We start from the raw sequence: 13,820 nt of genomic DNA, 5'->3' as shown, positions 1-13,820 counted from the left end.
AAGAGAATCGTTCAACTTGGCAGAAGTGCAAGGGTTCTGCAAATTGCTCCAGATTTCAATGCTGGGCCATCAACAAATGTCAGCGTGAGAACCATTCAACGAAGCATCATCGACATGTGCTATCAGACCCGAAGGTTCACTCGTGTACCCTTCATGACTGCACGATACAAAGCTTTACGCCTCGCCTGGGACCGTCAACACCGACATTGGACCTTGATGATTGGAAACATGCTGCCTGGTCGGACGAGTCTCGATTCAAATTGTATCGAGCGGATGGAAGTGTACCGGTATGGAGACAACCTCATGAACCCATGGAGCCTGTATGTCAGCAGGGGGCTGCTCAAGCCGGTGGAGGCTCTGTAGTGATGTGGGGCGTGTGCAGCTGGAGTGATATGGGGCCCCTGATACGTCTAGATACGACCCTGACAGTTGACACGTAAGTAAGCATCCTGTGTGATCACCTGCACCAATTCATGTTCATTTTGCATTTCGACGGACAATTCCAGCAGGACAATGCGACACCCCATACTTCCAGAATTGCTGCAGAGTGGCTCCAGGAAATGTATTTTGAGTTTAAACACTTCCATTGGCCACCAAACTCCCCAAAGATGAACATTATTGAGCATATCTATGATGGCTTGCAGCGTGCTGATCAGAAGAGATCTCCACCCCTCGTACTCCTACAGAATTAGGGACAGACTTGCAGGATTCATGGTGTCACTTCCCTCCAGCACTTCTTCAGACACTAGCCGAGTCCATGACATATCGTGTTGCGGCACTTCTGAGTGCTCACGGGGCCCTACACGATATTAGGCAGGTGTACCAGTTTCTTTGGCTCTTCAGTGTAGCTTCCAAGATTAAAATTATTTTGTGATGTCTGAAAGTTTTATTCCACTGCAGTCATTCGCTTCAGCGAACAAACGCAGACAATGTACTGAAAAAACTTTCTCAGAGCTCCAAAGGAGCCTAGCGATTGTTTTCTAAGGTCGAAATTTTCTGTTATTGACGATGATCGTCGAACACGTGAACTTGCTGGAGTCTAGGGCAGAAGCCATTGTAGACAGTTAATTTATTTTCTATTACAGTGTTTTGTTTGGCAATAACGTAACTGCGATGAACGAAGGAAAGGAAAAGCGAGTGGTTCGTTCTGCAGGGTTGCCTATCAGGATCTACATGCAGGAAATCGCACGCAGCTGCGACACGCGTAGTCGTCGGTTCCCTAGGCATTCCTGGGGTAGAGGGCTGATGCCTTGAGTACGTGTCGCAAATAACAAGCGCCGCCCATAATGATCGCTGCTGGCTCCAGAGCTTTCACCCCTCTCCTCGGCACGCGCATTTCCCTCAGCCTCCTCATACCCGGAATCCTGTCACGCCCCACGGTTTTTTGTTTTCCACGAGCGTATAGTTCTTCAACGAGATGCTGCGGACTTCTTGTCCGTTAATTTCAATATTTCCCGAAAACCTGTAGTTTTATAGCTTCCTATAGCATTATTCCTTTTTGATAACTGGTGTCCTGCCCATGACTTTAAACTGTGAAATGAAGTTTGTCTTAAGGTTCGTTTACACATGTGCACTCTGCACCTAGTCACTGTTCTCAAAAGACTAATGTAGATAGAAGAAAATAACTGTTATCATAATTAGCTGAAGGCAAGTCCTTAGCCATCCATTCAGTTTGTCGATCCAGTTACATGTAGTGAAGTGTGCCTGGTGTCAGTTTGCTACTTTTCTCAACTATTTACAGTTTGTCATTAAATTCTCCTCACGACATCGAGCTAAAGTATGTTATCAAGTGTTTCCTATAGTTTCCTATTGTATTACAAACCTCCATATAAGACTGAAATCAGTTTGATATTCAGAACAAATAGAGTAATTTCGCAGCGTTATAATTATTACGAGACTGCTCGCCGATTTTCGGAGAGTGAAATTGCGTTTGAGTTCATCTCTTTGAAATGTGCGACACTAAAGCAGAAAATGCTACAGTTATCATTACAAAACCGAAGTTGACAGATATTTCTGTGAACAGAATTACAATGTATTGAATGATTCCGGAAATATGTCATTTGAACTGTTTAGGTGAGATATACGGGGTGATTATAATTAAACTTTCAAAACGTTGTAGAAATAACATCCCTGGTGAGAACGACGTCAAATTGCAACGGGATATTATCGGAGAAGAGGGAAAACGTATGGCAGAAGAAAAAAATAGTGTGAAAACTGATCAATAAATGGCGCTGTATGTGTCAGAATACGTAAATGAAAACACCTGTCATGCGCACGACCCATTGAAGTTGGTGCAACCACGCCGGGTACAGGGCTTTTCCTCCCTTCGCATCTGCGACGTTCGCCGTGACTGTGTCAATGCAGGATCGCGCTCTGCTTGTAAAGCTGTATTACGAGAAAGATGACGATTGTGCACACGTCATTTTGCAGAAGTTCCAAACACTGAAGGGTTTAAAAAAAGACGTTGCTCCGATGACTGCCTTGGGTCTGGAGAAAATGATTCGGAAATTCTAAAAGATGGGTTCTTTCGGTGTGCAACCTGGTAGAGGGAGGAGACGAATTGATTCGACGTCAGTGGAAGCAGCAGCCACAGCAATGCAGGAGGAAACGGGTGGTGGAGTGCAAAACTGTAGTGCACGGACAACTGCCCGAGCACGGTACGTAAAATCCTACGAAACATCCTTCTTTGCTATCCATCCAAAATTACCCATGTGCACGAGTTGCTTCTGTTGACCTGTGCCGGCCGATGTGGCCGAGCGGTTTAGGCACTTCAGTCTGGAACCGCACGACCGCTACGATCGCAGGTTCGAATCCTGCCTCGGGCATGGATGTGTGTGATGTCCTTAGGTTAGTTAGGTTTAAGTAGTTCTAAGTCTAGGGGACTAATGACCTCAGATGTTAAGTCCCATAGTGCTCAGAGCCATTTGAACCACTTTTTGTTGACCCGCCAGCAAGAGAGAACTTTGCTTTAGAATTTCTTGCTCGCATGGAAGTGGACAATGATTGGCCATGGAAGATCTTGTGGACAGGCGAAGTCCACTTCCATCTGACAGGATATGTCAATACATAGACTTGTCGAATATGGGCTACGGAAAATGTATACGCAGATCAACCAGTACCAATCCATCCTGAAAAGGTTACTGTGTGGTGCATGTCAGCATCATTTGTCATAGGGCCATATTTTTTCGAAGAGACAGGTACTTCCGGTCCCGTTACCTGTACCGTCACTGGTAAACGCTATAAGTGTCTTTTGCGCAACCACGTCATTCCAGCTCTCCAACAGCGTGGATATGTGGATGGAATCATCTTTATACAAGATGGCGTACCTCTGGACATTGCAAATCCAGTTAAGCAGCTGCGCCATTTCGGAAATGCTAGAATTATCAGCTGCTATTTCCCTATAGCCCGGCCGTCCCGATTACCTGATCTTAATGCGTGTGACTTCTGGCTGTGGGCCTGTCTGAAAGATGGTGTGTTCAGTGCTCCGATTGCAAACATAGCTGCATTGAAGGCACGTATTGCGCAACACATTCTGAACATGTCTCCGGAAGCACTACGATCAGTTGCGGAACATGCTGTTTCTCGATTTCAGCTTGTTGCAGAAAACGGCAAACGGGATATTGAACGTGTTTTGCGCCAGTCACGCGGAAATTAATAATCCGATTTGATTTTGTTTGATGCTTTTTATGCGAATTTTGGCCTCAGGACAATTAAAAGCCGATTCTTCACATCCGATGTGATATGACCTTCCCGTGGTGGGTGGGCTTACGTAACTAACAGTACCATACCTGTACACACGTGCACACTGAGTAGTGCAGTTTGTTTAACGTCAAACGTACACCTTAGGCATTGTTGTATGATTCATTTGTCATTTGTAGTCGACCACTATTAAATTATGATGCTTACAGTGCCGCCTATTGCTACATTTTGTAACTATTTATTTTTCTTCTCCCATACGTTTTCCCCGAACCAGTCCTGACAAAATTCTACCATCTGGTGAGCAAGATGTATGAGACAGGCAAAATACTCTCAGACTTCAAGAAGAATATAATAATTCCAATCCCAAAGAAAGCAGGTGTTGACAGATGTGAAAATTACCGAACTATCAGTTTAATAAGTCACAGCGGCAAAATACTAACGCGAATTCTTTACAGACGAATGGAAAAACTGATAGAAGCCGACCTCGGGGAAGATCAGTTTGGATTCCGTAGAAACGCTGGAACACGTGAGGCAATACTGACCCTACGACTTATCTTAGAAGAAAGATTAAGGAAAGGCAAATCTACGTTTCTAGCATTTGTAGACTTAGGGAAAGGTTTTGACAATGTTGATTGGAATACTCTCTTTCAAATGCTGAAGGTGGCAGGGGTAAAATACAGGGAGCGAAAGGCTATTTACAATTTGTACAGAAACCAGATGGCAGTTATAAGAGTCGAGGGACATGAAAGGGAAGCAGTGGTTGAGAAGGGAGTGAGACAGGGTTGTAGCCTATCCCCGATGTTATTCAATCTGCATATTGAGCAACCAGTAAAGGAAACAAAAGAAAAGTTCGGAGTAGGTATTAAAATCCATGGAGAAGAAATAAAAACTTTGAGGTTCGCCGATGACATTGTAATTCTGTCAGAGACAGCAAAGGACTTGGAAGAGCAGTTGAACGGAATGGACAGTGTCTGGAAAGGAGGGTATAAGATGAACATCAACAAAAGCAAAACGAGGATAATGGAATGTAGTCTAATTAAGTCGGGTGATGCTGAGGGAATTAGATTAGGAAATGAGACACTTAAAGTAGTAAAGGAGTTTTGCTATTTGGGGAGCAAAATAAGTGATGATGGTCGAAGTAGAGAGGATGTAAAATGTAGACTGGCAATGGCAAGGAAAGCGTTTCTGAAGAAGAAAAATTTGTTAACATCGAGTATAGATTTAAATGTCAGGAAGTCGTTTCTGAAAGTATTTGTATGGAGTGTAGCCATGTATGGAAGTGAAACATGGACGATAAATAGTTTAGACAAGAAGAGAATAGAAGCTTTCGAAATGTGGTGCTACAGAAGAATGCTGAAGATTAGATGGTTAGGTCACATAACTAATGAGGAGGTATTGAATAGAACTGGGGAGAACAGGAGCTTGTGGCACAACTTGACTAGAAGAATGGATCGGTTGGTAGGACATGTTCTGAGACATCGAGGGATCACCAATTTAGTATTGGAGGGCAGCGTGGAGGGTAAAAATCGAAGAGGGAGACCAACAGATGAATACACTAAGCAGATTCAGAAGGATGTAGGCTGCAGTAGGTTATGGGAGATGAAGAAGCTTGCACAGGATAGAGTAGCATGGAGAGCTGCATCAAGCCAGTCTCAGGACTGAGGACCACAACAGCAACAACGTTTTCCCCCTTCTCCGACAATATTCCGTTGCAATTAGACGTCACTCTGGCTAGTGGGGTTATTTCTACAGCTGTTTGAAAGATTAACTTTAATTATAATCGTCCAATATATACAGGGTGTTTCAGACTATTTGCATCAAATGTCTAAGGGAGATAGATCACTTCATGGAGAATAACTTTTGTTAGAGCAAAACTCTTAACTGGTGTTCCTTGTGACACTGGGCACCCTTTTGTACTAGTTACGCCACTGAAATGTGGCAGGGCGTAGGCAATTTGTGGAGTGCATATGCCTTGTGTGTTGCCTATAAACCAGTCACGTGCTCCCTATGAAAGGGATGAAAGGGAGTAGCCCCAGCAAAATAAAAATTCATGTTTCGCTCCTAAAATGTATTTCGCCGCTTAACATCCATTCTTGTTTTCTTGTTGAAAATCACTGTGTCAATTTAATTCGGTGGGTAGTGTGTTGCACACCTGGTTAGCATGCCCTGCGAATTCGATGAAATTTCGCCATAGGGTTGGAGAATACTAATGGACGTATAGAATCGCTGGGGAGCGTCAGTGAACAACGTTTTATCCCTAGCAAAAGTTGTTCCTCACCCCTATCTATCTCCTTCAGACGTTCGAAGCACATTGAAACACCTTATATGTGACAGTCATTATAATAAATACACGAACTGAAGCTTAGTTACATGTTTGCTTGCATTTGGTAGAGAAGAGCAAACGTTTGTGGGATCTCTTCTCCCAACAGTGGGACCGTAGTTTGCGGTGCTGTAATCTTATTGACATTTGCGCAAGTTCCACGAATCTTATGTCGCTGAAGCCCTCTTGAAGGATCTTTCCAATGACAGAAAGAGTATTTTGATATAGTCCATTTTTTAAAAAGCCAGGGTGGTACCAGAACGACAGATGTTCTGTTCATTCCTACAGATCTTCTTAACTCAGTATTTGGAAATAGTTATATTGGTCATTCTGGAATCACAAAAGCCGCGCGGGATTAGCCGAGCGGTCTAGGGCGCTGCAGTCATGGACTGTGCGGCTGGCCCCGGCGGAGGTTCGAGTCCTCCCTCGGGCATGGGTGTGTGTGTTTGTCCTTAGGATAATTTAGGTTACTAGTGTGTAAGCTTAGGGACTGATGACCCTAGCAGTTAAGTCCCGTAAGATTTCACACACATTTGACTTTTTTTTTTTTGGAATCACTAAATGGCATGTACGCTCACCAGAGTTAACTCCTCTAGGCTTATAATGTGGGACTGAGTAAAACATGAGGTCTACAAGGAAACACCAGCGACTCTCGAATACATGAGACACCATATAACATGGTCTTGTGCCTACGAAAAGGGCAAATAAAATTCAGTGTGCAGTATTGTCTTCCGGGGTGGCTTTATAGCATGTAACAGTGTTCAAGGTCACCATTTTGCGCACCTGGTATGAAAATCATAATAATAACTACATGGCCCATACCTAGGTTACGTGCTTGGTTACAGTTGGAACTGTGGGACATACATGTGTGCAGTTTTGTCTTGACAGAAGGACAGTGGTTTATGACGCTTTTATCTAGTCACTATTTAACAAAGTTCCAAACGTGTTACCTCGTTTACGTCCTCTTGAAGCTTCTTTGCAATACCACAGTAAAGGACGTATAGTTCCATTAAAAATAGCCCATTTTATGATTCGGCAGCTACGTACGTTCATAATTGAGTGCGTCAGGAAATTCGCTATATTTTCCATTATAACCTAGCTAATACCACACTTCTATGCATTTACTCTTTTTGGATATGCATTTGCCTCGTCTGTAGCTTCGGAATTCTCATCGTGTATTATCATGCAAAATGACGTGCCACTCAGTGGGTAAGTGCTTGGCTACGGATCCAAATATCTTTCCTAGGAATTTCATCTGCCACTTATAACTTCGTCGCGGTATAGGTGAACCAAAGGGAGCACTTACTACCAACAAGCCCCTGTATCCATTCAGTGTGTACACTAAGCCAGAGGTATTAGTGGTTCCATTTAGCGCAATGCAAGTTTTCACCATTTGAGGTATTGTAATATCTCCTTATATTCGATGAATTATTTAGATACAATTCTACCCTTGAATGACGTTTACTAATTTTCTATCTTCATACTCGCAGAATCCATGCGAAAAGTAGCTCATACAATAGCTATGCCATGAGCGCATAAGTATTCTTTGTAGTACTCTCTCTGGTGGTTGTTAGAAAAAAAGGAAAGGGAGCTTCCGAGTTTGTCTTCGTGCCGATTAGCCTGTGCTTGGTTTGGAAGAACTGTAATCTGATTATTGAGATTTATTACAGAAGATAACTGATATGAACTGTACGATTAAATGGAAATATATATAGATGGCTCCTTCAAGTAAATGGTGTGTATTTTAAATTTGAGAATTAATGATATTTATCGATATATTGCGTAGTTGTTAATCAGAAGGGACTTCCGAAAGACTGGATACGAACCTGCATTTAATAATCCAAGAGCTCCATTACTTCTTCGGAAGGTTAAACTTCATCAAAGCCAAATATCCGCTTGATCTAAGGTTTCCCGACTGATTATACAACGCTCCCAAAATTACGAGGCATTTTATTTGTACAGAATAGCAGACTGCCGCAAAGCACGAGCCTGCAGAGAAGAAGAATCATCGCCTGATTTCATTCTAACAAGTAAAATTTCTGAATCATTTTTAGTGACTGAGCTATGACTGTGTTTCCTATCATGAATGATTGATTACTCGAACGAATTGAGAGCTACAGAATTACGTAGATAGATAGGAGGAAAAATTACAGTGTCACGGTCGCCACTGTAATTTTTCCTCCTATCTATCTACGTAATTCTGTAGCTCTCATTTTTGAGAGGAATACATTCGATATGAGCTAAAACAAAATTTAAATGCCCACAGTCTATTTGGCAATGTTTTGGACAATCAGCAGTTGTAATGCAAAACAACTTAGGTATTGAGGACGACAAAAAAATTCGCGATTCTCAGGACTGATGGATGTTCCAGTCTAGTACAGATGGAAGAATATAAGAATCCACCCCGATTTTGAGTTCAACGATGAAATATGGACTTCGTTGCCTTAATCCATTCTCTTCCAGGGATTTATTCAGTCAGAACCTTTTCTTATTCCACTTTAAACCTGTTTCATGTTCACGTCCCTGATCATCTGTTCCTGAGATCATCTTCATGTTTCTACGGCACATTACCAGCTTCTATCCTGTACCATAAGCCATCGCCTGTCCTCCGTGCAGCCTCCACCAGACGCTGTACGTCGCCTACCCGGTGTCCGTATCCAGTATTCCTGCTCCATCGACTTCACAACGAGATCGCCGGCTACATCGTCGAAAGAAGAATTTTGAAAATTTTTTTTGAGCAATATTGTAAATTTTTTTTTGGCTATGAGGCACTTTTCCTTCGATCTAATCTATAGAGCTTCTATATATTTCAAAATTACTGGATTTAGGCTTTCCTATCTTATTTAATACCTGAGCTGGGGTCTATTCTTCCGGGTTTTCCAGGGTTTCCCTGTGAAGGCCAGTTCCCAAATGGGTAGACCTTTTTCGTAATTACACCAATCTACATCTTCCCTGGTTATGTACTCGGGATGCGGGTATACCCCGGTACATGTAAAAGCTACAGCTTAGGTATTCCCGTAACTGATTGTCTTAACATGTTACCCATACTCTCTATAGTAAAATTCTACTAAATCAAAATATTCCTCTTTTGAATAAATAACCCAACAAATTTTTTATGTTAGCTCGCAAAGTGTATTATCATTAGTATCATGGCTAGCCTAATTTTTACCCTGTTTTTCTGCCCACTCGGGTACCGCCATCAGCGTGCACGGTTCTTCAAGAGCTCAGGTGACCTTTTCCAATGATTGCGTATAGGATATGCAAAATCAAACTGGCCCGGAAAATATTTCATGCCCCTTAAGATAGGTAACGCAACTTACATCATATGCCCAGAGAATAAATCTCCGCGAAATATTTCCTGTACCAGTTTTATTTTGCTCACCCTCTATTAGCGCTCACATTGACCCTGCGCATAGCGATGTGCTGGTGGTAGAGTTACTTCCGTGGGTCGATGTGCACTATCCTCCATTGAAAGAAAATTGTTGATTGTCGCTGCCCACGTGCTGTCATCTAGCACTGAAATTATGGAGGGTCTGTTGTGCTGTGGTAGGCATATTTGCCGTTACAATCCGAGAAACCACACTCGAGCGCCTGTGTGTCATAGGTTGTTCAAAATATCGCACATCGTGGCAACGATGGTTGCTCCTGATTTAAAGTACTTAAAGCAGATTCTGACACGGGGGCCTGCCGAAAATACAGTGTTCGCACAGTATCAGAGATGTAGTACCGATAAAGAAAGAACAGAGTTCACCGTCTCGAGACGATGCTCTAGTCCAGTTGGACATGCTGGCTGGAGGATCTGAGGACGCCTTTAATAAAGGAATCATCTCCACATTAGCCTAACTTGTTTTAGGGGAAGCACGAATAAACTAAGTCAGCTAGTCTGGCCGGAGGCTTGAACTGTCATCTCCTTCCGAACACAAGTCACTGCGACAGGTTACTCAGTAATGTCCCCCTGCCTTGAGAATGATAAAAACGCTGAAATCTCGTGTCCGGACCATCCTGTGTAGACATGTAATAGTCAGTCACTAAGGAACTCTCTCTCTGTCTCTCTCCCTCTCTCTCTTTTTTTTTCAAGATGGTGGTAGGAAGTTCTTTCTGCCTTTCAGGTAATCTGCACACTAACTACTTGAATGGTCGCGCATATTACGACGCAGAGACCTGCAGTGGTACCATAGCTATTGTTCTTTGTCAAGGAGGACAAAAAAATGGTTCAAATGGCTCTGAGCACTATGGGACTTAACATCTGTGGTCATCAGTCCCCTTGAACTTAGAACTACGTAAACCTAACTAACCTAAGGACATCACACACATCCATGCCCGAGACAGGATTCGAACCTGCGACCGTAGTAGTTGCGCGGTTCCGGACTGAGCGCCTGAACCGCTAGACCACCGCGGCCGGCGCAAGGAGGACAACTAGAAAAAAAATAGGTGTTTGCTTCCAGGGGAAAATTGTTACGCTAGCGAACAAACATAAAAAAAGTATGAAAAATTTACCTCCAAATATGTATGGCGATGCAAGACTGTAAAGAGGAGTAAGATATGCCCTGTAACATTCTTCTAGCGTGTATTTAAGGAAATGATTGATCTCTTACCGTCGTCGAGAGCGGTTTCAAAGGTTCAACTACTTTGAATAAGGACTGGTAGATAACTATCAAGATCGTATCATTAACCCAACTCATTTTCCAAAACCATTTGAAGTTTATTTGTATCATTGCAAGAGAGCATTTGTTTCGCGAATTCACAATCTTTGTTGGATTTTAGTTTTAAGCTCCGTAAACCAAGAGTCCTGATGGAGCTTTTATTGTAAAACTGTATATTGTAGTTCATAACCAAAATTTAGCAAAACCATTTCAGACTATACTATTATCTTCCTGGAAAATTTGTGCTCTGTGTCTAATGACCTAGAAGTCAAGGGGACTTTAAGCCCTGTTGTCCCTTTTTTACGCAATTCAAAGTAGACAACAGCCTAGTGCCTGTTGGAGTTGTGCAGTTTCACTGGAATTGGAAGCCCGTCCTCTCATGACAATGATAATCTACCGTGTCTGTAATCGGTATGAGCGATCACCGTGATTTGGGACATCCATGCCATTCTTTGAATCACTTCAGACGAGTGCTAGGATGAGTCTTTTAGCAATGCCACCCTCATTCGCTTCACAACCCTCACTGAGCTAGTGCTCCACCTGTGATGACTTCTGTGCAAACAAGAAACCAGTCTTTCACCTTTCTGTTTAATTATAGTTCTTAGTGTCAAGAACTTTGACATCAATGAACAAATGTGAACAAAACATCTAAAACGTAATTTATTTAAACCGCACACTTGTAAGACAGAAATCTTAAAACATATCACACTTCGTTAGATATCTAAATAAGTGTCCGCCCAAAAAATACGGAGACTGATTTTATTCCTCTCTTATAAGCAACACCAGTGCAGTAAATACACTGGCATCTTGAACCAACAGATGTACTTTCGACCAGTAAGTTGTGAGCAGGTGGTGTTAAGTAGTGGACATGAGGCCGTAGTGTGTCAACGTTGTTGTGTCACAAATCGTAGTGGGGCAACATCTCTATATCGAGTGTTCAAGACATTCTGCGGAACGTTTTGAAGAAGAGAAAAGTGTGTGTAAAGTCTGACCAGCACACCTAGACTCCTGAGCGAAAACAAACACGTCGACGTCTGCCGCGACTTGAAAGAAATGCCAGACGCCGACAATAACGAGTGACGAGACTCGGTGTTATCATTCCGAAGCTACCACAAAACGACAAAGTGCAGAAATTCACATGAAGCCTCAACGCTTTCATGACATAATCGACATTCCAGTCAGTGCGACGCGCGGTTTCACAACGCCTCAAACAAAGACTTTTATGTCAGTTTTCATACGGTTCTGTGAACCTTCTGTACGTCATACTCAAGTGGGATTAAGGGTGAAGGGGAATCCAGTCTCAAAACTTTTTGGACTTACATTGTATACTGATCAAATGGCTCTGAGCACTATGGGACTTAACATCTGAGGTCTTCAGTCCCCTAGAACTTAGACCTACTTAAACCTAATTAACCTAAGGACATCACACACATCCATGCCCGAGGCAGGATTCGAACCTGCGACCGTAGCGGTGGCGCAGTTCCGGATTGAAGCGCTTAGAATCGGTCGGCCACCGCGGCCGGCCATTGTATAAGGAAGTGCTTGCAGATCTGTAGAATAACTGAATAGAAAACCAAGATTTTTATTTGCAATTGAAATGTTACATTGTCCCAATTCGTCACTACAATAAAAATTAAATTCCAGCAAGAAAACTGTTTTCCCTGGGATGAGGAAAAGTAAAATGCCAGCGTCAGCAGCCTCTTCCTTACACTAACTTCGCTAGGTTCTTCTAGTGGCAATGTCGAAGACGATCATGACGTGGTCTACTTACTATTATCGTTTTTAGACCTTGGCAGACGTGACCTGTCAACACGACTACACTCGGTTGACGTTGGTGACACAAAACGGTGAATCAACTTGGTCTCCTGCCGGCACAGAGAAATATTTATAGAAGTAGCAGTGGTACGATCCACATGCGACCCTTCGCAGGGAATAGCCGTTAGGGTTTTTCCTATGTTCCGGTGGTCTCGCAGCCTTGCTCCGACTGAACCGGTTCCGAATAAGGCTGGCCGTTTCTTGCGCGCTTGCGATTGTAATTGGACTGTGTAGTGTCCTGGAATATGCGAGGTAGCATTGTGCAGTTTTTAGGCAGCGGCGCGCCACGTTGCGACAGCAGCGGCCGTGATGCAAGCCGGCAATGCCCGCGTTTTTGCGCGGAGCCGCGGACCGCGCACTCTTGGCAGATGATCCCAACTTTCCAGCGCCTGTTGCGGCCAGCGGGTGGAGAAAGCGGCGTGCGCAATGAATAACAATGCCCGACGCCCGCCCCTCTAATTGTGCCCACTGCCATGCAACCACAATTTTCTTGGCCGACATCATATAGGAGCTCCCACCTGACGATTTCCTCCATTATGTTAGCATTTTTATCGTGACGTGATGGAGCGCAGTATTATATATTTACAGACACTGTTGACAATGTTGACTGGACTACACTTTTTGAAATTTGAAAGTAACGGGTATAAAACACAGGGAGTGAAAGATTATTTACAATTTGTACGAAAACCAGAGAGCAGTTAGACGCTCCAGTCACATTAATGTGACCACCATCTATGTTCGATGTCAACGTGCAATAACCACTCACAGACGGCAGGTGGCAGCACTAGCAGTGGAGGGCATAAAAAGTATGTGGGGGGACGCGGAAAACAGTGCTGTTGCTGTCGTACTGCGGAAACGAAGCGATTTATCCGGCATCCAAAAAGGACATGATCATTAGCCTTAGCACCCAAGGGTACAACCATTTCCTAAACGACTAAGTTTGTAAGCTGTTTGCGTGCTACCGTCGTTCAAGTACACTGGTGTCCAAAATTAAAGCAGTGAACCACTATTTCCCCGTCCTGTATCTAATTCACGATATAATCATACAAGCTGTCAACAGATGCCCATACGATCGTGTCCTGCATGGAAGATGGCATTCCAGGCAATGGGCAACCACGTGCTGGCCGCTGTGGCCGAGCGGTTCTAGGCGCTTCAGTCCGAAACCACGCTGCTGCTACGGTCGCAGGTTCGAATCCTGCCTCGAGCATGGATGTGTGTGATGTCCTTAGGTTAGTTAGGTTTAAGTAGCTCTAAGTCTAGGGGACTGATGACTGATGACTGATGACGGTAATGCTCGACCTTGTAGAGCAATGGTATGTGATGTTTTCTTGGAAACGGAAGAT

The sequence above is a fragment of the Schistocerca cancellata genome, chromosome 4 (assembly GCF_023864275.1).
Source record: "Schistocerca cancellata isolate TAMUIC-IGC-003103 chromosome 4, iqSchCanc2.1, whole genome shotgun sequence".
NCBI classification, from domain to species: Eukaryota; Metazoa; Arthropoda; class Insecta; order Orthoptera; family Acrididae; genus Schistocerca; species Schistocerca cancellata.
This window is presented reverse-complemented; position numbering follows the sequence as displayed.